Source organism: Pipistrellus hanaki (assembly GCF_964339955.1).
Source record: "Pipistrellus hanaki genome assembly, chromosome: 3".
NCBI lineage: Eukaryota > Metazoa > Chordata > Mammalia > Chiroptera > Vespertilionidae > Pipistrellus > Pipistrellus hanaki.
Window position 1 is genome coordinate 23,417,298 of NC_140505.1, and position 19,910 is coordinate 23,437,207.

Sequence of the window (19,910 nt, forward strand, 5' to 3'; positions counted from 1 at the left end):
ACAATTCTGTCAAGCAAAAGCATAAAGGGAAAATACACAAAGGGCAAAGACATAACTAAATTAAGATGCATTTTTATCAGGTGCAAAAAAAAAAAAAGTGGCAGGGGGTGCGAGGTTGGGATAACTAGAGGGACTCTTAGGAATAACTATTTTGTCTGGCAAAGGTAAGAACTGCCAACTGCCAGGCTCTAGATAATTAATTATATGGGAGAGGACATTCAACTGAATAACCACTTATTTGTATAAAGTCCCTAATAACGTGTAGCACTGGCTGTTTCCCACAGATACAAAATGTTAAGATGAAATAGTTCCCTATCCTCCACCTCTAAGGTATCATCCCTGTATTTGCATCCTCTTGGGATCCCCCCACTTTGCCCCTCCTGCCAGGGCGCCCAATGAAATTCACCACCGCAGGGGTGAGGAATGCCATTCCTGCAGCTGGTTAAAACTGCTCACCCACCAACTTCCCCTCCGATGGAAATGGCAGAATTGGGAAAATGGGGCGAAGTCAAACTTTCCCTACAGCTTACCTTTCTTCTGAAATGGGATTCAGGAGGAGACGGACTCATCTAGCCATGGTCTGCGGGCTAGCATCAAGGGGCTCCTTGTTTTGACCTCTGCCCTAGTTTCCCTTCTGATGACTGTGAAAAAGTCACATGGGGAAGAAGGGGTCTATCAAACAACACTGTGATAAGTAGGATACCTGTGGTGACACAACGTTCCTACTATCACATTATCTCATTTGATTCTCATTGGAAATGGGCACTGCCTTAACTACTAAGTTCAGAAACGTGATTGCAAAATTCTCCTGGTTGATGATTAATCTTCTGCAAGTGCCAGAGGAAATCCAGAGCAAAGTCAGAGCTGGAAGGGACTTTGAGAGGTCACCTATCTCCTAACTTCAGAGAGAATACTGAAAACATTGCCAAGAAATAAAAGCCCATTTTTGGATGATTTCTGGATCCAAATTCTCCATTTTATAATACTTTTTTTCAGATCATCAGACGTTAATGTGCATCAAATCACTGGGGGGGGGGGGGGGGAGGCTTGTTAAAACAGATTGCTGGGCCCCACTCCCACAGTTTCTGAATCAGTAGCTGGTGGATTTGGCCTGAGAGTGTGTATTTTCACAAGTTTCCAGGTGGCACTGGCACTGAGTGTACTGGGACCGCATATTAGGACCCTGGTTCTAACCTAACCCTTACTGGACTGAACTCCTGCAATGGAAATAGATACCAGTTGGTCATTATTCCTTGGTATTAAGGCATTCATGTACTTGAATAACAATTCAAGAGTCCCTAGCCATTTTTTTCCTCCAGGCTAAATAAAAGAAGTTCCCTAACATCTTATTATAGGTATCATTTTTCAACCCTTTAATCATTTTTAAAGGTTCTTTGTTGAGCTCTCTCCAAGTCGCTTTTAGTTGTAGAGACATGAACTAGACCCAGGTCCTTAGTCAGAGGCTGGGTGAGGCTGAGGATAAAGGGGAAAATGACTCACAGATTCATACAGTATACTCCTGTTTCTTAATCTCCAATACCCAAGCTTGCCTTATTAGCTCCCTTCTGATTCATGCTCTTCTGACTCCTTTATGGGCTGCAGTAATGTTTCGTTGACCTTCATAATGCCTTTCTTCTGAGATGCTCAAAGCACTTCTCTAATTTAACAGTTGACTCAAAATCCTACACCAGTACAGAGACAAGTAAATTGTTCTACAGCATAGCATTTCAGGAGGACAGAAAATCTGGAACCCAAATTCAGAATTCTATCCAAAGGTAATTATAGGGAGAAAGACCCTTCTTGCATTTATTGGACTCTGTAAGATATCAAGTTTACCTAGTTCACATGACAGTACCAGTTCCAGGTGTAGGTCAAACTCCTGAAACTCCTTTCCTTGGAGGGGACACTGAAATAGAGAACAGAAGTTGTGGATAAGGCTTCTGGGGTCAGTCTTCTCACTAGTTTTCATCACTTGCCCAGCTGCTGGAAGAGTGTACCAGCACTCCAGGTGGCACTGCAGTCTGTTCTAATCCAATTGGGCAGAAGTCCACACGAACTGAAAGCTAACCCACACGCTCTCCTTCACGGTCCCCCACCATCTTGTTTTCCTTTTCTTCATCTCCGTATTCTTTCTGCCAGTGTACTCTGTGTGTACGTCAAGGGCCCAGCCTCTGTGTCCTGCCTAATTTTAGCACGAGTTCTTTGAAGAGTAGGAACTATGCTTTCTTTGTGTATTGTATGTGCTCTGGGGGTGCTTAATACATGCTAAATAATAACAACAGATCCAGTATATCCAGGAGAAATCAGCATTCCTGCCCACAGGCAGATCCTACCACCTACTTATATACAAGACAGGCAAAGTGGAAGGCATCCCTCTGCTTACAGTTCTTTCATTTTTAGATAAAACAACTGAAACTCAATTTAGCAAAGCCTGTTCCTACAAAATCTTTTGAAAGAGAACGTGCTGGAGATGTGATCATTGAGCATTTGCATTAGGCTCCAAAACAAAGGGAACCTGTTAGATAACATAAGTTCCCAGATAGCTATGCAGCCAAGTTACCTATGAAGCACCTCATGTGGATGAAGGAGACACAGAGAAAAGATTGCTCTTTGCTGCCTGAAAAAGTCTCTCAAGCTAGTCATTAGGTATAAAGTAACAGCAAATAAATCTGCTCTGTCAGGAACTACTCTGTCAGAGCCTCTTGGTTCGTGACTATTTTGAGAAGTAAAGGAGTAGGAGGAGAGGGCAGGCCACCACTGAAAGTAACTTAAACAGGACTAGAGGACAGATATGCACTATGTTAATGACCATGACGGCGATGGCGATGGAGGTGCTGGAGTGCATAGCACATGGTTGAGACCACGGGCTCCTGGACATTTGTAAAGGCCACAAAGCCGCCTGTGTTTCTCAGCATCTGGATCCGTATTTGTGACTGAGTTGAGCTCATTGTGAACTGTCATGGCCAAGGTCATAACTAGTCAACAGAGCCTCTACTCACGAAGGAACCATAACCAGTATCACTTCCTCAGGGTAACAGCACCAGCAAACATGACAAATTCTGACACTGACACATAATAAAAATTATCTCCTTTTCCATTCACCTGTATCACTCTCTCCATAAATCATTAAAACAAACAACCTGAAAGTGTTTATGAGCCTTTTTAGCGATTCTTAAAAGAACACACGCTTCCGAGTAGTAAAAACAGTGTACCTTTAAAAACACTCCAGAGATTCTGATGGCGCATTACTGACAACTAAAAGTAAGAATAAGAATGGTTACTTTCTTTGAATAAAGTATGTATTATGAAGAATATGCTGAATCAAAGACCTTTTTACTGCTGAAGATGATATTACAGATGTTTTTGTTATAATTACAATTAATCTGAACTGCAAATTTCTTTCCTTCAATAAAATCTTTAAGTTAAAAAAAAAAAAGTTTATTTCCAAAAATAGCCAAGAACTCAGTTCTTTTTTCCCTTCTTACATTCTTTTCCTACTAAATGTAGCAGTGAAACACTTCCTTTCATTGTTGACACCTCAGGTCATTTGGATTTAAAATCAGACAACACATCATAACAAAGAAGTCATTAAATAAAGCTTTCAAAATGGGAAAATGGCATTAGAGGGCATGCCTCCCTCCTTGTTCATAGCGAAGAGAGAGACGGGATGCCTGGTAAGCTACTACACAGCCTATAAGAATTGTTTCATTAAAATGAATATTCCTAGAGGAGACATAATTTACACATTAACTGATAAAAGAAATTCCTTTACCAAAGGCTCTCTGTTACAAGCAAGTTGTTTTGGCATGGAGTCCGTGTTCTCTGAATTAAAACACTTCAAATTAAACAAGGTGATTCAGATTTAATTAAAAATACTCATTATTAAAATCTTTCGTTTTCTTCAGTCCAAATTGATGCTGGCAAAGACTTGTTAAGTTCAGAGCAGTTAAAATTAGAGAACTTCATGGCCCTTGATTAATTTAGGTAATTAACTCAAACTTCCAAAGGATGCTTTCAATCACTTTCTAGAGCCTTCATTCTAAAAGTATTTCATTTCAGTGCTTCTCCTTAGGAATATATGGATTTATTCTTGAGTACAAAATCCTCCCTAAAAAAATAAAAACTGTCCATTTACACATTTTACAAAATCACATTTTATTCTCTCAATATTTCTGGACCATAGCTTGTGGCTCAGGATAAGTATAATATAAAAGGAATCCGTTTAACTTAATACACACAGAAATTAAGTTACCATAGAAAATAAAGCTCAGTGATACAACCATTTCCATTAATCGAATACTTTAACAGATACAATAAGTAATAACCTACAGATTGCCTTGCAAAGATAAAAATAGTAAGAATCAAATACTTTCTCTTGGGAAAACTGAACAAAGCAGGGGTTTTTTTGCAGAAAAACCTCTTGCCAGCACTCTTAGAATCCTCAAAAGCACTCACCCCAAAGTTTCCGGTTTTCCTAGGAAATTAAAAATGACTATTATAGCAACATTTAAGAAGATTTAAAGAGAAAAGAACAAAGAGAACTCCTAAAAATTCTCCCAGTACTTACAAGTACTTTCAAAGGAAATCTGAGCCGCGATTCCTCAGAAGACTGCTCTCCCGCTCGCTCGTGAACACAATCTGAAGTCTAAAATAGATATCCTATCACGCTGGCCGGCCGGAGAAGTCACATTTCAGCTTACTAACTTCTACTTGAGTAAACAGTTTTACAACTCATAGAACAAACCCTGGCTAAAATTAACTGCACCCCAGCGGCAGGAACTAGCTGATTCGCATCATGTGTGCCTGGATTTATTCACTGGGACAACACTGGTGTCCTCTTAATGGGAAATGTGGCCAAGGGGCGTGCTCTGGTGAACAATGCACAGCATCATGATTATGCTAATGACTGAACTCAGTCCAATGATACTAACTTCTTTTAAGTTGTTTTTGCAAGTACTGACAAAGAAAGAGTAAGCTCTCTTTCTCTACAGGCACTCACTTGATTTTTAAAGCACATTCAGATCAGACAAAACTTTGGCAACAAGGTGGCAGTGCTGTATGCACTTCACAAGGAAAAGCCTGGTAAAAGGACATTCTGTCAGATCACTCAGCGTGGCCCAAAGTGGTACTATGTGAGGTTAAATAGGCAGCAAGCACACGTAGCACTGAGTCTATCGATAAGTCTCCTTGAAAGAAAGCTTTTTTCCTTCCTACATAATGAACGTAAATCCTACATAATGAACGTGTTTCATTGGCTTGCTTTTTAGCTTTCTTTGTTTTCTGCACCTCACAAGGAATTGCGATGAGGACACAGGTTCACTAATAATTACAACTGAGAACAAACATCTCAAATATTTGAAAAAGGCATTGTTCTTGGCAAGAAGCATTTTGAAGTGTATTTAACTGCCTGGCTGGCTGTACTAGTTAATAGTCATCCGTAAGTGACCTATCTTCTCTATCTATAAAGCATATTGAAGCCAGGTTAACAGCTAAAGAACACAAGTATATAGTTAATATCAAAAGAAAGTTAGAACATGGAACTTTTTAAAAAATATATAAACTCCCTTACTAAGTATAACTTATACCAAAGACACAGAACAGAACTGCTTACTGTCTATTCAAGATGGTTCAGGCTAGTTTATTTTAGACATTTAAGTTCTGATGACACATTTGGCTCTTACTGAACACTTTTATGAAAAATATCAAACCACGTTACAAATCAACTTTCCGAACAGCTGTGAGAGATGTCATTTTCCCATTTTTTAAAAACAGATGGCAAACAGTGATATTCAATCAATGATTGTCCAAGGCTTCTTTCTGAATCAGCAATGGATTATCCCAACCCCCTCCTAGCCTCTCTCTGACATATCTTCCATATTCCATTTAGCTATAATCCGGTAGATCTTTTCAGAGCTGGTTGTTTTCCTACTTTTAAAATGTCCTGTCGGTTTAGACTTCAAGAGATTTCTTCAACTCAACTCTCAAATTCCAGGTCTGAGCTCCGGGGCTCACTTAACTCACGACTGCAGGCAAGTGTCCTGTAACACGGACTTGACCATGTCCTTATAAAGCACTGTCCACCTGTGGCATGCATACCCCACGTGGCAAACACTGTGCCTGTCATTGGCATGAGCCGGTAACCCCAGCACAATCCCCCTCCCGTCTGTACAAAGCTGTAGCTGCTAGTCTGGGATTCCACCCCTACGGATCCATCTCAGGCAGCTGTCGCCAGCACCCATTTCACCCTCAGGAGATGATGGCTGGTGACACCACCACCCCAGCCCCACGGCACTGGAAGTGGACATTTCCCACTCTGGTCAAAGGTGAAAAAAGATGGCTGACCGCCGATTAATATAATCACTCCTCAGTAATCCACAGCAAATTTACTCTGGAATTCTGAAAGCCAAAAGAGGATGTTGGGAGGCTATTTTAAACACAATTACCCTTATCCTATTACATCATAGTTCAGTAGAAAACACTATAAAGCAAATATACCAAGTTTACTTCTGCATCGAATTTTTCATCAGAGAACAATATGACGGATCCTATATCGATTATACTGAAGCCAGTTCCTTATGATCATGCTGAATATGACTCTACTGTTTCTTTCAACAGTGGCCACACCTGTTCCAAAGTGCAAGAACTAAAACATTCCAAAGAAAATAGTGTATCTTCCAATTTACATTAGTCACCCTGCTGCTTCCTTTTTGTTAGTGAAAATAATTTAAGAGTAAACTGTACTTTTGTTCCAGGCATACTTATACCAATAGAGAAAAATCTCTGTGCATCATTAAAAGCAAGATAAATTCTTCCCATTCCTTCTCATGAACTTTTGGTAGTGGGGGAGGAGGGATAGGCAGCACTATGCCAGAGGAGGGTGGTGATCTAAGGGATCTTTAGTCCAATAGATCCATGGAATTAAAAGAAAAACAACTATTTTTATGAACTTGCATGAATGAATTAACCTAAATATAGATTCTCTAAAGCAGATACATATGATTTAAAAATTTTTAAGTCGCATTAAAAAAGTAAAAATAAAAAGGTGAAACTGATTTTAATAATATATTTTATTTAACTCAATATATCCAAGACACTATCATGTCAACGTGTAATGAATATAAAATATGACTAATGAGCCCTGGCCATGTGGCTCAATGGATTGAGAATTGCTCCCCCCACCTCCTTCCGCTCCCCCAGAAGGGTCGAAGGTTCTGTCCCCAGCTCCGGTAGGGGCTTGTGCAAAGGCAACCAATTGATGTGTCTCACATCGATATTTCTCTCCGGGCCCCCACTCCTCTACCCGCTTCCATTCTCTCAAAAAATCAACGGGAAAAATATTCCTGGGTGAAGATAAACAAAAAAACAAATAAAAAATGACTACTGAGATGGTAGGGAAAATGAAAAGCTAAAGAACTGAGACAGTCAGAAAGAGAAAGGAAAATGATTTTTAGAAAGGAGGAAGAACTAAATAGAAGACAAACAGATCAAAGGAAGAAGAGAAGAAAAGAATTTCTTCCTAGGCATAGAATTCCCCTGTCAAGCATGTAACAAAGATGGGAATGTTCCCATTCCCGCGGGGGCTACAGACAGGAAAGACAAGGGCTCCGTGCTCACGGAGCTCACTGCCAGTGCCCTCCCAGGCAGACACAACGTTCTGGTAAGTAGGAACAGTTATTGGTTACAAGCTACAGGAGCACATGTGAGGATGGGGGCGGGGAGCACAGCTTATTTTTTAAATAAAGGTTATTTTCTAATAAATTTTTAAACAGATGTTCCAGGCTATCTCACGATTCTGAATTTTATTTTGGAACTTTAGAAAAGTCATGAAGAGATTGGTTATTCCAAAATATTTAAAAGTGACATCTGGAACTAGCAGTAAAGTTACATTCTGAGCAATTCATCAGTTTCAGATTAAACCTGATTATCTGGTCCAATTATGAAGGTGGTAGGGTAGGGAAAGAGTACAAAGGGGGAAACAATTCATGTTTTACCATGGTTTCGTTTTTCAGAGAAGACATAAAATACTCAAAGGCTTCATGTTGCATTAAAAAAAAAAAAATTACCAATCCATTAAGGAAGAAACTCTTTGATTGTAGCTGTGAGGTCAGAAAGACTTGAGTTCAAAATGTAGTCCACCAGCATCTAGCTATATAACCTCAGGCCACGTAGCCAGCCTCTGTGAGTCTGCCTTCTCACCTGTAAAACAGTGTTAATGCTGACATCAAGGGGAGAGTTAGTTATAACTCTCAGAGAGCCCATGCAAAGGGCACAGAGTCCAGACACATAAGAGCTTTCCATGATAGCCATAGCCATATGATCACACGCCTTCTACATGAATATAGTCCTTGATGAAGATCAATTTGGGATATTTATTGAGTGAGGATTAAAGCTTCCCTATTTTTATATCTCAAAGCTTAAAAAAAAAAAAGTAGAAAGGGGGGTTTAGATGATTAAGTATTTCAGAGAAACCAAGAGTCTATAAACTCTCTCTCTCTGAAAACTCTATAGCTTTGACAGCCTGATTAACTTTTCTCTATTCTATCACCTCTTGTTGCTAGTCTAAGGCTGAGTCAGAATGTAGGAACACTTGCCCTGACTGGTTTGGCTCAGTGGATAGAGCATCGGCCTGCGGACTCAAGGGTTCCAGGTTTGATTCTGGTCAAGGGCATGTATCTTGTTTGCAGGCACATTCCCAGTGGGGAGTGTGCAGGAGGCAGCTGATCCATGTTTCTCTCTCATCAATGTTTCTGACTCTCTCTCCCTCTCCCTTCCTCTCTGTAAGAAAATCAATAAAAAAAATTTTTTTTTAAAAAAGGGGGGGGGGGGAAGAATGTAGAGACACTGACTAAATAGCATATGTATACAAATTCCACCTCTTGGTAGATTGTGCAGTGATAACCCCTATTTGTTCCCACTTCCCTACATTCACACCCTGGGATAGTCCCTCCCCACACTGACTCTGGGTTGGCCAGCAAGACAACAGCAAACATAACCCAGAGACTTGAAAAGTGTAGGCCCACTGGGCTCGCTTTCTCTTGTTGCACTTTGGAACCTTGAGACCACTGCATGAAGCAGCCCTGCTAACCTACTGAGAATGGGACGACCACATGGAGCAAAGATGTGCCAACCAGCAAGACAACTGCCTGACATGAGTGAGGCCCCAGCCAAGCAGCCAGCTAGCCACAGAGATGGGCCAAGCTAGCTCAAACCAGAAGAACCACCCGGGTGACCTATAAAGTAGTGAGACATAATGTTTGTTTTTCTAAGTATTAGGTGGTCTGTTATGCAGCAAATCTTCAAAAAGTCTAAAATACTCCATTCCTTTGCTTTGAAATGAAACCTTTTAAGATTTACCTATATTACTCTTAAAATTTACAACTTTATAGAAAATTTCAATCCTGATTACCAAATTTACTTTTGCCATATCAACTATTATGTTAAACTAAAATGAAGTAGTGATATGCTCTGATTACAAAATTGCTAAAATAGTGTTCTATTTATTTCATCCCATCATTTGAAACAAATATTATGTGTCCTTCAATATTACAACTATATATACCATAAGCAATGACTTCTCTGTCCTAGCCTTAAGATTGATTACACTGGCATACTTCATAGCTAGTTAGCCTGTCAATACTTCAGAAATGGATTAAGAGTACCAATTTATATGCTTATGAACAGGGAAATCTAAGATCTGTTCAAAAGGTAGATAGATATCCAAGTGTGAGGTAGAGCACAGCACCTGGTACCAATTTACCAAGATATTGAAATCAGTATTTTATTCTCTAACTTTTAATAGTTTTGCTGTAAATGGATATGGTTTACTCCCAACCAGATAAATTGAGAAGTAGTCACTTTTAGGGTAAGCCGTTCAAAATCAACCTCAAACTAAAAGAGATGAAATACTCCTAAGGGATTCTAACTTCCCTTGACTTCAAGAATCCAGTCAGTGGCTAGTTTCTTCAGGGTTGTACAGCCTATTATTCTCTTGATGTACATGATTATATCTCTTAAGCACCAATAATTAATTTTAAAAGTCCTTCAATGAGTGATCATTTTAAAGTAGCAGCAATAAACAAACAAACAAACAAAAGAACAGGATTAACAACTCAGTTCTAAGAACTATAATAGCCCAGTAAATATAATATGCCAAGAAGCCATTCTCAGAAACAGCAGAGACCAGTTTTGTTACAGAGGCCCTGGTTCACAAAGAGAGGACAAACAGTACCGAGATATCTGTGGTTGACTGTAGACAGTGCAATAGGAGACAACTATCCATTTTAGACCTACTGCTCCCATGTAAAAGTTGTTTTCCTCATTGTTGACATTATATTCCTATTTCTGTTTTTTAAAATGCTCTTAAAATGACAAAAAATTATTATTTTTAAAAGTTTTGAAAAGAAAAAAAAAGTTTTGCAAATAGAGATCCTTTCTTGTAAATCACATTTAAAGGAGGAGCTCTTGATAGATCTGATTTCTTTAAGGCCTAAAATACTCTTTTTAAATAAGATGAATGGAAGCATACAAGGATAGCATATTAATAAATTCCAACTATGATTCTGATTTTGAATGAGAAAAATATTGTCTTTATTATTCAAGCTTAAAAGATATGATTATAAAATATTAAGCAACCAGTTAGACAAAGGATATTCTATTTGTTCATACACAGCATACAACAAAGTACACCCAAATCAGGACATCAGACTAGTTAGTACTCACTGTGTTTTGTATAAGTCTTAAACAAGCTATCTCTTCTCCTACATGTAGGGGTGGGTCAGTGTCCAGGAAAAATAATTAATATAACCCCCAAAGCATGAGACCAGTTACTAAATTAATCTCTTTCAAATCATCTTTAAGTTAATTCTGGACACTGAAGAAACAGAAAGAGTAAGTCACATTTGAGTTACGATTCTTTAAAATGTGTTGGACAATTCTGAGACAGACTGAGGGAAAAAAAAAATATTAAAAATAGCCAAGAGAAGGACTAGGCAGTAGCTAAAACACAAAGGCCAGGGGTGAGATCAAAATTAGAAACATATAATGTCTGGTGAACTGTCCATATAAGGGTATCTTTAAATCAGTAACTAAGTAAGGATAATCCACTGGGCAAAATAAACAGCTGCAATCATCAGAAAGGCTGGCTCTCCATTTCTCATTCAGAAATCCCTCTGAGCCCCAGGAGACAAATACGACTTTATGCTACATGTTCCATAATGCTCAGCAATGTTTGGAGGTATTTTCAAAACTGATCTCAACTTTCCTGGCCCCAGTCGAGAAACTTCGTGTTCTGTGATCTTTTCTTTTTATAAAAGTATGAAAAAAGCAAAAGAGGATAAAACTTCTGCTGAGCATTCCTTGCCATATCTAGTATACCATATTTACATACATACCCCTACCCCATAGATTTCTGATTCGCCAGAGTAAGCTGCTATTTGTTCATTCTCATTTACTTATCATTAGTCTCTCTGGGAGCTTCTTAACCTGGTGCCAAGCACTAGAGAAATGAAATAAATAAGGATCCTACTATCTTCTAGGAGTTCAGAGTGGTGTGGAAGACAGATACACAAATGAAGGGCCTATAATGGGAGTTTGTACAAAAGTAAGAGTTGTAATTCTCTTTGGGGCTTGGGAAAGGTTTTTCTGTGGAAACTAGAGGCCCAATGCACGAAATTTATGCATAGGTAGGGTCCTTAGACCTGACCAATCTGTGGGGCAACTGGAGGGGTGATGGGGGGGGGGGGGGGCCCAACTGGCAACCTCATTGGCCGGCCAGGCACTGCCCACTTGCTGGCCCCACCAGCAGTCACCTCCCTCTGCAGGGTAACTGGCAGGGCAATCGGGGAGACGAGGGGGAGGGCCCCGGCCACTGGTCACCTCCCTCTGTGGGGCGACTGGCAGAGCTATTAGGGGGCCCCTGTGACACCCACATTGGCTGGTCTGGGACCTGTGAGCTAGGGATAGCTCCTGCTTTAAGCATCTGTCCCCTGATGGTCAGTGCGCCTCACAGCTACTGGTCATTCCACTGTTCAGTCAATTTGCATATTAGGCTTTTATTATATAGGATGACCAGGCAAAGAAAGGGTAAAAGGCATTTTAGGCAGATCAGTACAGGCAAGAGCTCAGAGGCAGGAAACAACAGAGCATGTTCTAAAATTAGCAAAATAAAAATACATGTCTAGAGTGTAAGTAATGGGATATGAATGGGAGAAGAGGTAGGAGATTAGGCTGAAAAAGTAGACTGGTGCTAGGCTGTTGAGATCCTTATGTGCCATGCTAACACATTAGTTCATTATCCCATACCCCTGAGGCTCTCATCTCTTGCTGCACAATAACATCTCTTGGGAAGCTTTATAATAAAATAATGATGCCTAAATATTAGTATCAATTAGTTCGTCTAGGACAGGGCATCAGTAAGCTTCCCATGTAATTCTAGCATGTGTTCAGGGGTGAGAACCACCACTGTAGGCAACACGAAGTCAACACATCTGTATAAGTAGGGTGATAATGTAACACGTTAAAAAAAAAGTGGGCAATAATGTATAGAGTAGATTAGAGGCACAGGGACTAGGGGGAAATGTCCATTTATTGGCTACTGAGTATATGCAAGAGGTAAAAGTCTGCCAGTAGTTACGAACATTTTATGGGTCACTGACCCTTGGGAAAAATGCACATATATAAAAAAATGTAGATATATTTTCTGGGAATTATGAACCTCTATGCGTAATAGATTCAAGTTAAGAAACCCTGACCTAAAGGCAATGATGAGAAAGGAGGAGAGTCTTTTGAGGTAGAATCCTTAGCGTTGATGACTTTCAGGTGAGAGGAAAACAACTAAGGATGACACTACCATTCATTCCTACCTTCAGAGTTATCAGTAATGGGTATTGAGCATTCAAGTGTCGGGAATCATAATGAGCACTTCATAGGCATTTATTTCACTGAATTTCCCCAATTCTGTAGGCCAGGTCGCCATCAGACCTATTCCACAACTGAAGAAACTGAGATGTGGATACATTAAGTAGTGTCCAAGGGGACACATGATAAGTGATGGAGTATGACTCCAGAATTTGCAGTATTAGTATGTTTCCATACTACCTCTGGTGGGTAGTCCCATGAAATAAAAAGAGGAGACAGGAGGATAAAGCAGGAGTAGGATTAGGAGGAGATGAGTTTGGGAATAAGGATATAAAAAATAGTTTAGAGATGATGTGTTCAAGACAGTACAAGACATAAAAAATGACAATATATGTTAAGTCAGAAAAAAAAAGATGGGAGCACAAAAGGTGAGAACAGAAAATACGGCAGGTTTTCTGAGTTCTCTCCATGTGCCTGGCACTGTGCTAAGTGCTTTCTCACAGTGCTGTAAGCTCTAGCATCATCTTTCCTTTGCAAGTGAGGACACTCACATGGCCATTAGTATAAGCGCTATCATCTCTCCCGTTACAAGTGAGGACACAGATATGGGAGATCAGAGTCACATGGGCAGTAAGTGGGGGAAACTATCTTCTTAACCCCTAACCTAGACTCTCTGGCATTACAACAAGGAGTGGAAACCATGGCGTCATAATGGCAGCAGCTCCCAACATGTTCTAAAACACAGAATTATTTTTTCTTTTAAAGCTCTCTGTGTGAGTGTGTGTGTGTGTGTGTGTGTGTGTGTGTGTGTGTGTATGTACTTATATACACACACATATATATAATGTTATATTGTTTCAATTATTTAGGATGAAATAAGGGCTATTTCTGTCTCAACCAACTTAAAACAAATATCAGAGATACATTTCCCCAGGAAATATGCAAATTTGAGTGCAAATCTATGTAAATGACAAAGCATGAGACAAATTCCACACAGTGTTGTTATCAGAGTCAGAATTCAGAACAATCAGTCTACCCGAGATAGTGTCTTGTGTTTCCTGAGGCCACAACACAGCCAGGAAGTGGTGAAATTTCCTTCTTTATACTCTTTTTGTAGCTTGAAAAGAATGTGGTTTTGAAAAGTAACAAATAAAACTTGAACCACACTCAACAAGTCCAGACTAGTTACTTCAGGTCTAACAGTGGAATAGCTTATGCATTGTATTAATAGTTTCAAATAAAAACCTCTTATACGTCAACGTTTAAGTATTTTTGAAATAACTAAAAATCATACAGCCTGAGTCAAAAGCATTTCTCCTATAAAGTACTTTCAAAAAGCCTACAATATTATCCTAGAATTTTATCCTGTTTTAGAATTAACACTTGTGAGAGAACATAAAATTCCAATTAAGAGTTTTGAAGTCCTGTTGCACAGTCTTTCACTAACAGCAAAAATTCCTTCTGTCGTCCCTATCCCAGTCCCCTGCCTCTATGCTTAAAGAGCTCTACTGATGGGAAGTCATTACTTCCTAGGGCAGCCCACCTTATTACCTGAGTGGTATCTCCAGAGTTTAGAGGAAGTCAAAATTCTTTGCCTTGTAATTTTCATTCATTCATTCATTCATTCATTCATTCATTCATTCACAGAGCACTCCTTTGCCCCACAATATGCAAATTATACATACCACCCCTGGTCTTCCTATTCCCTAATCTAGGGGTTGCTTCGATGGTTCCTTCCGATCCAACAACCAAACGCCTTCAGCAGTGGTTCCTCAGGTGACATAACTTCTCAATCCATCACTATGCATGTCTCCCTCCCTTGCCAATGTTTCACCTAAAATGTGAGTCCACAGACATAAGCATAATTCATCAAGTGTGGTCGAACTCACTCAGATTTTTAACAGCCACATTATAGTGACGCTCATATAAGCCTGTGGTCAAATAAACTCCTGGCTCTTTTTCATCTCAGGTGAATCGGAGATTGTCCTCCACCCCAAGCATTCCTCAACTCATGCAAAAAGTTTATCCTTGGTATACTTCATCTTGCTAATTTTAGAATAGTATTACAACCTATTCAGATTCTGCATCTAGAGTCTGCTATCTATGGTTTCAGTAATTTTTTCTAGGTTTGTCATCTTGAAATTAAGTAAACTTATGGCAACCCAGATCTTTACAGAAAGAAGATATTATTAGACATTATTATTAAAAATCTGCTGTCAATGGGAACTCAAAGTGCTCTATAGGTTCTCTGGACTAAGTACACATACACACACACACAAATATATATATATATATATATATATATATATATATATATATATATAAAATTTTCAGCCTTCTTAAGGGTAAGAGCCCTCTGAAAATCTGATGAAAGCAATAAAATGTGCATTTGTATAAAATTTTATAATGAATATCAGATGAATCACGGGCCCCCATGAAGCCCATCCATTAGCTTCCTACTAAGGTGCCTTACCTTAGGGATTCTAGTATCTATGAAAAACTGATCACTAGGATTCATTAATAACCACTTAAAAATAATTGATTTTTCTAATGTGAAACTTAATACCCAAAAGAAGCCAATTAACTTGAAACTGACATTAACTCGATCTAGAGAAGGTATCCAGAAACTAAGAAATCTAACCAAAACCAAAGCAGACATTGTAGAAACAAAGCAGAGGTACCTACAGTTATATATACAAAGATGTGCATTGCACCTTGGTTTATAGTGGCAGGGAGGTGGGGGGGGGGGGGGAGAACAAGAGGAAACATCCTGAATGTTCATAAATTATGGTATGTGGAAGATTTTATTCGTTTAAAAAAAAAAAAAAGTTAGACCTATTATTTATTTTCATGGAGAAATATCCATGATCTATTTAGTAGGAAAAGCAAGCTTCAGAATAATGCAGAGTATGATCCTACTTAAAAAAGAAAAAATTCACAGACCTTATGTTGTTAAAAGTATTTTTATGAAAATAGAAAAATGTGTGGAAGAATTCATATCAGGCTGTGAACATGGGTGGAGGATTCTTTTTTTATTCATCTGTGCATACTTTCACTTTTTACAAGTAAATATAGCTCTTACTAAGTAAAACATTAAAAAATTTTAAAAGGGGGGGGGACCTAAATAAGGCTGACAATAGGACCTACCGATAAAGACTCAGATCTCTTACCCAAACTCTCCATATAGGTTTTCTAAATAATTTCCCAGAAAGTTTCATCTAGTATGTACTGGATGAAACCTAACTTCCTTTTTAACTTTCAATGATTCTGAGGTTCTCACTGTTTTGGGTGTTTGATTCTACTTCATAGGCACTCACTCTTCTATTAGACATATTAAGGTTGTGTCATATAGTTAAATGTGCCAGCAATTCACAAGTGTGGTTCCCCCTCCCCCTTAGGGAAATATACATGTCAGCAGAGCCATAAATAAAAGGTATGTGGATCCCACATTCATCCAATGCACAGAACACAAATGCATGCAGCCCAAATGCTATCAAATTCTAAAATGAAGAAATAGGAGCACCAAAGCCATTCCTGTTGGTTCAGTGGCTCCCAACCTTGGCTGAACATTAGGATTACCTGAAACCATTGTTAAAAATACCACTGCCTGGGTGCCACTTCCAGAGGGTCTAATTTAACTGGCCTGGGCATGTAAAACTGGAGAAATCTGAATAAGCTTGTGGATCGTACCAATAAGGATTTTCTGGTTTTATCTTATACTATAGTTACCTTTTGGGGAGACTTGGTGAAGGATACATGGAACTTCTCTATATTTCTTGCAATTTCCTTTGAATCTGTAATCATTTCAAAATAAAATGTTTTGTTTTTAATTTGAGGAAAACATGAAGGTGGTCTTTTATTTAAGACACATAAATCATTCTTTTTTAAAAACTGAATTTATTGGGGTGACATTAGTTCACAAAACCATAAGGTTTCAAGTGTATAACTTAACAAAACATAATCGTCACCCAGGGCAGTCCCCTCCTGTCCCCATTCATCCCCCCTTTGCCCACCTTCACCTAACCCATCACCTCTTCCCTCTGATTATCAACACACTTTGGTCTGTGTGTGTGTCATATATATACTAGGGGCCCAGTGCACTACATTTGTGCACTAGGGGCCAGGAGTGGGTCCTCAGCCAGGCCTGCACCCTCACAGTCTGGGACATCCCCCTCACAGTCGGGGACTCTCACAGTCTGGGACCCCTTGCTCCTTACTGCCCGCCTGTAGCAGAGGCAGAAGAGGCTCCTGCCACCGCTGCTGCACTCTCCAGCCATGAGCCAGCTGAGTGGCTCTCCTTCTGTGGGAGCCCACCAACCACCAGAGGGCAGCTCTGCATTGAGTTGCACCCTGGTGGTCAGTGCACATCATAGAGGCCAGGTGCACGACATTTGTGCAGGGGAGAGGGGTGGGGTGCAGTCCCCCAGCCCGGCCTGTACCCTTTTGCAGTCCCCAAGCACTCGGGACTTAGGGCTGCCGGGAGAGGCTCCTGTCACCGCTGGTGCACTCACCAGCCATCAGCCCAGCTTCTGGCTGAGCGGTGCTCCCCTTGTGGCAGCTCCTGCAATGAGAATCTGCCCCCTGGTGATCATTGAGCATCACAGTGACTGGTCATCCCACCGTTCGGTCAATTTGCATATTACCCTTTTATTATGTAGGACTAGAGGCCCAGTGTATGAAATTTGTGCAGGGGGATGTGTGTCCCTAAGCCCAGCCAGCACCCTCTCCAATCTGGAACCCCTTGAGGGATGTCCGACTATCCGTTTAGTTGGACATCCCTCTCACAATCCAGGACTGCTGGCTCCCAACCGCTCACTTGCCTGCCTGCCTGCCTGCCTGCCTGTCCCTAACCACTTCTGCCTACCAGCCTGATCACCCCCTAACCACTCCCCTGCCAGCACCAGCCTGATCACCCCCTAACCACTCCCCTGCCACCCTGATAGGCGCCTAACTGCTCTGCTGCCGGCCCAATTGCCCCTAACTGCAAGTCTGATTGCCCCCAAGTACCCTCCCCTGCTTGCCCGGTAACCCCTAACTGCTCTCCCTTGCCAGCCTGGTCGCCCCCAACTTGCCCTCCCTTGCAGGCCTAGTCCCCCCCAACTACCCTTCCCTGCAGGCCTGGTCCCCCCAATGCCCTCCCCTGCATGCCTGGCCACCCCTAACTGCCCACTCCTGCAGGCTTGGTCCCCCCAAACTGTCCTCCCCTGCAGGCCATCTTGTGGTGGCCATCTTGTGTCCACATGGGGTGGCCATCTTTGACTACACAGGGGCAGCCATCTTCTGTGTTAGAGTGATGATCAATTTGCATATTATTCTTTTATTAGATAGGATGGTTTTTTAAATCCCTTCATCCCCAATACCTCTCCCCTCATTTTTCTTAATCTAAGTGAAAGTGCAAACAAGTAAAGGGGAACAATATAATAGATGGCTGGAGGGAAAAAAGATGACTGAAATAATATTTATGGAGCATTTATGTGCCAGGCAATATAGCTTATCTCATTTAACTCAACAAACAAATGAGGTGGCTGCTAATTAATAGCCTCACTTTTCAGATGAGGAAACTGAAAGATAAGAAATTCAATTAAGGTCACACAATTGGCAAGTAGCAATAATGTCAAAGTTAAAATTAAGACTATTTCAAAGCTAAGAGGATTTTAAGAAAAAAAGTATCATTAGTGTATCAACCAAGTGTTTAAAAGTTTAAAGTAGCTTAAAATAGGTAAAATGAGTGAAATGCTACAAAAGTCACAACACACTATACTGAATACTATATTTTCCAGGAACTTAAATCCATAATACACAACAGCCTAGGATAATTGAATGCACTTGACCAGTGCATATTTGAAACTGGAATTATTTTTATTCATCTTTCAACTTTTGCTTAAAAATTAGAAGAAACATAGCATTGATTTCCCCTCTTTAAAAGGTGTTCGCTGAATAAAAATAAGTAGATTAAAGTGAGCCAATATTAAAAAATAATATGAACAGGGCACTAAAACTGGAAGCAAAATAAAGCTGATTGCCTAAAACAAAGTCTATTCACGAATGAAAAAAAGAAAGCCTACAACACTGTTCAAATGCAAAGCAGAAAAGTCTAAACTGGGTTAGAATAAAATATGAATCTGCATATAATAAACAATAGGTATAACAAGATGAATATTTATTTGTAATAAAATAGTTCTAAATGGAATAGTTTAGAGTGATTTGTCTGACTTAGAAAAGGCATATTTAACAGCAAACAAACAGGCAATTCTAGGATAAACTCAATGCAAGTAAATGGGTATTTAAAATGAAATTTGTTATTTTGGTTGTAAAGCCTCTGAGATATGGGGTATTTTTCTAGAGAGAAATAGAATCTCAATTTTAATTATGCATTGAAACCTCAGGAAAATACTTAAAACATTGGGAGTATTCATCACTCTTGAAGTTACATACAATCAAGTTATCCACTTAATGTGCCATTATGCATGGTGGAAAGATATACATTAGAATCTCTCTATAGTCTCTGGAGAATTATACCAAAAAAGTACATTTTCAGTAATGCCAAATCAAATTTCTTGGTGAATGCAAACCTTGGAAATTTTTAGAACTATCCTTGAATGGAAATATTTCTAAGGTTTGATAATGACAATTGTGATTGTGCTTTGAAAAAAAAGATTTTTTAAAAATATATTAAAATATTTACAGATGAAATTATTTAATATCTGGATATACTTTAAATTAACATGGTGTGGGGGAGTGGGAGGGAGTTTTAAACAAGATTGACCACAAATTGATATAGCTGGGTAATTAGGACATAGTGATTAATTATACTATTTTGTTTTCTTTGGCATATGTTTAAAATTTTCCAACATAAAAAGTTTTGTATTTTCTTACACAGGCTATAAAACATAGCCATGTAACAAGAAATTGAGATTTATGCAGAAATCCAGACTCTGGAATGCTTCTGCTACTGCATGTTCCCGTCTCATCTAACAATACCAGTTTCCTTTTTCTAAATGCAGGATGGTACATGATTTCTAAGGTTGCTTCCAGCTTTTACTCACTGAGAGTGT

The 19,910-nt window shown here is 39.6% G+C and overlaps 1 protein-coding gene across 13 annotated transcripts in view; it reads right to left on the reverse strand.

Annotated features, from left to right (window-relative positions):
- The window catches only part of SLC20A2 (solute carrier family 20 member 2), a 94,689-nt gene that overhangs the window by 61,220 nt on the left and 13,559 nt on the right, over positions 1-19,910 (reverse strand). For 5 of the 13 annotated variants that reach the window (XM_084876505.1, XM_084876501.1, XM_084876503.1 and 2 more), the window contains one exon: positions 1,837-1,906. The exons of 5 other annotated variants lie outside the window; for them this stretch is intronic. The gene's annotated coding sequence lies outside the window, so the exon portion shown is untranslated. Of the gene's footprint in view, positions 1-1,836; positions 1,907-3,212; positions 3,256-4,567; positions 4,814-19,910 lie in introns of those variants that run through there. 3 more of the 13 variants (XM_084876494.1, XM_084876502.1, XM_084876506.1) reach the window with 3 other exon arrangements.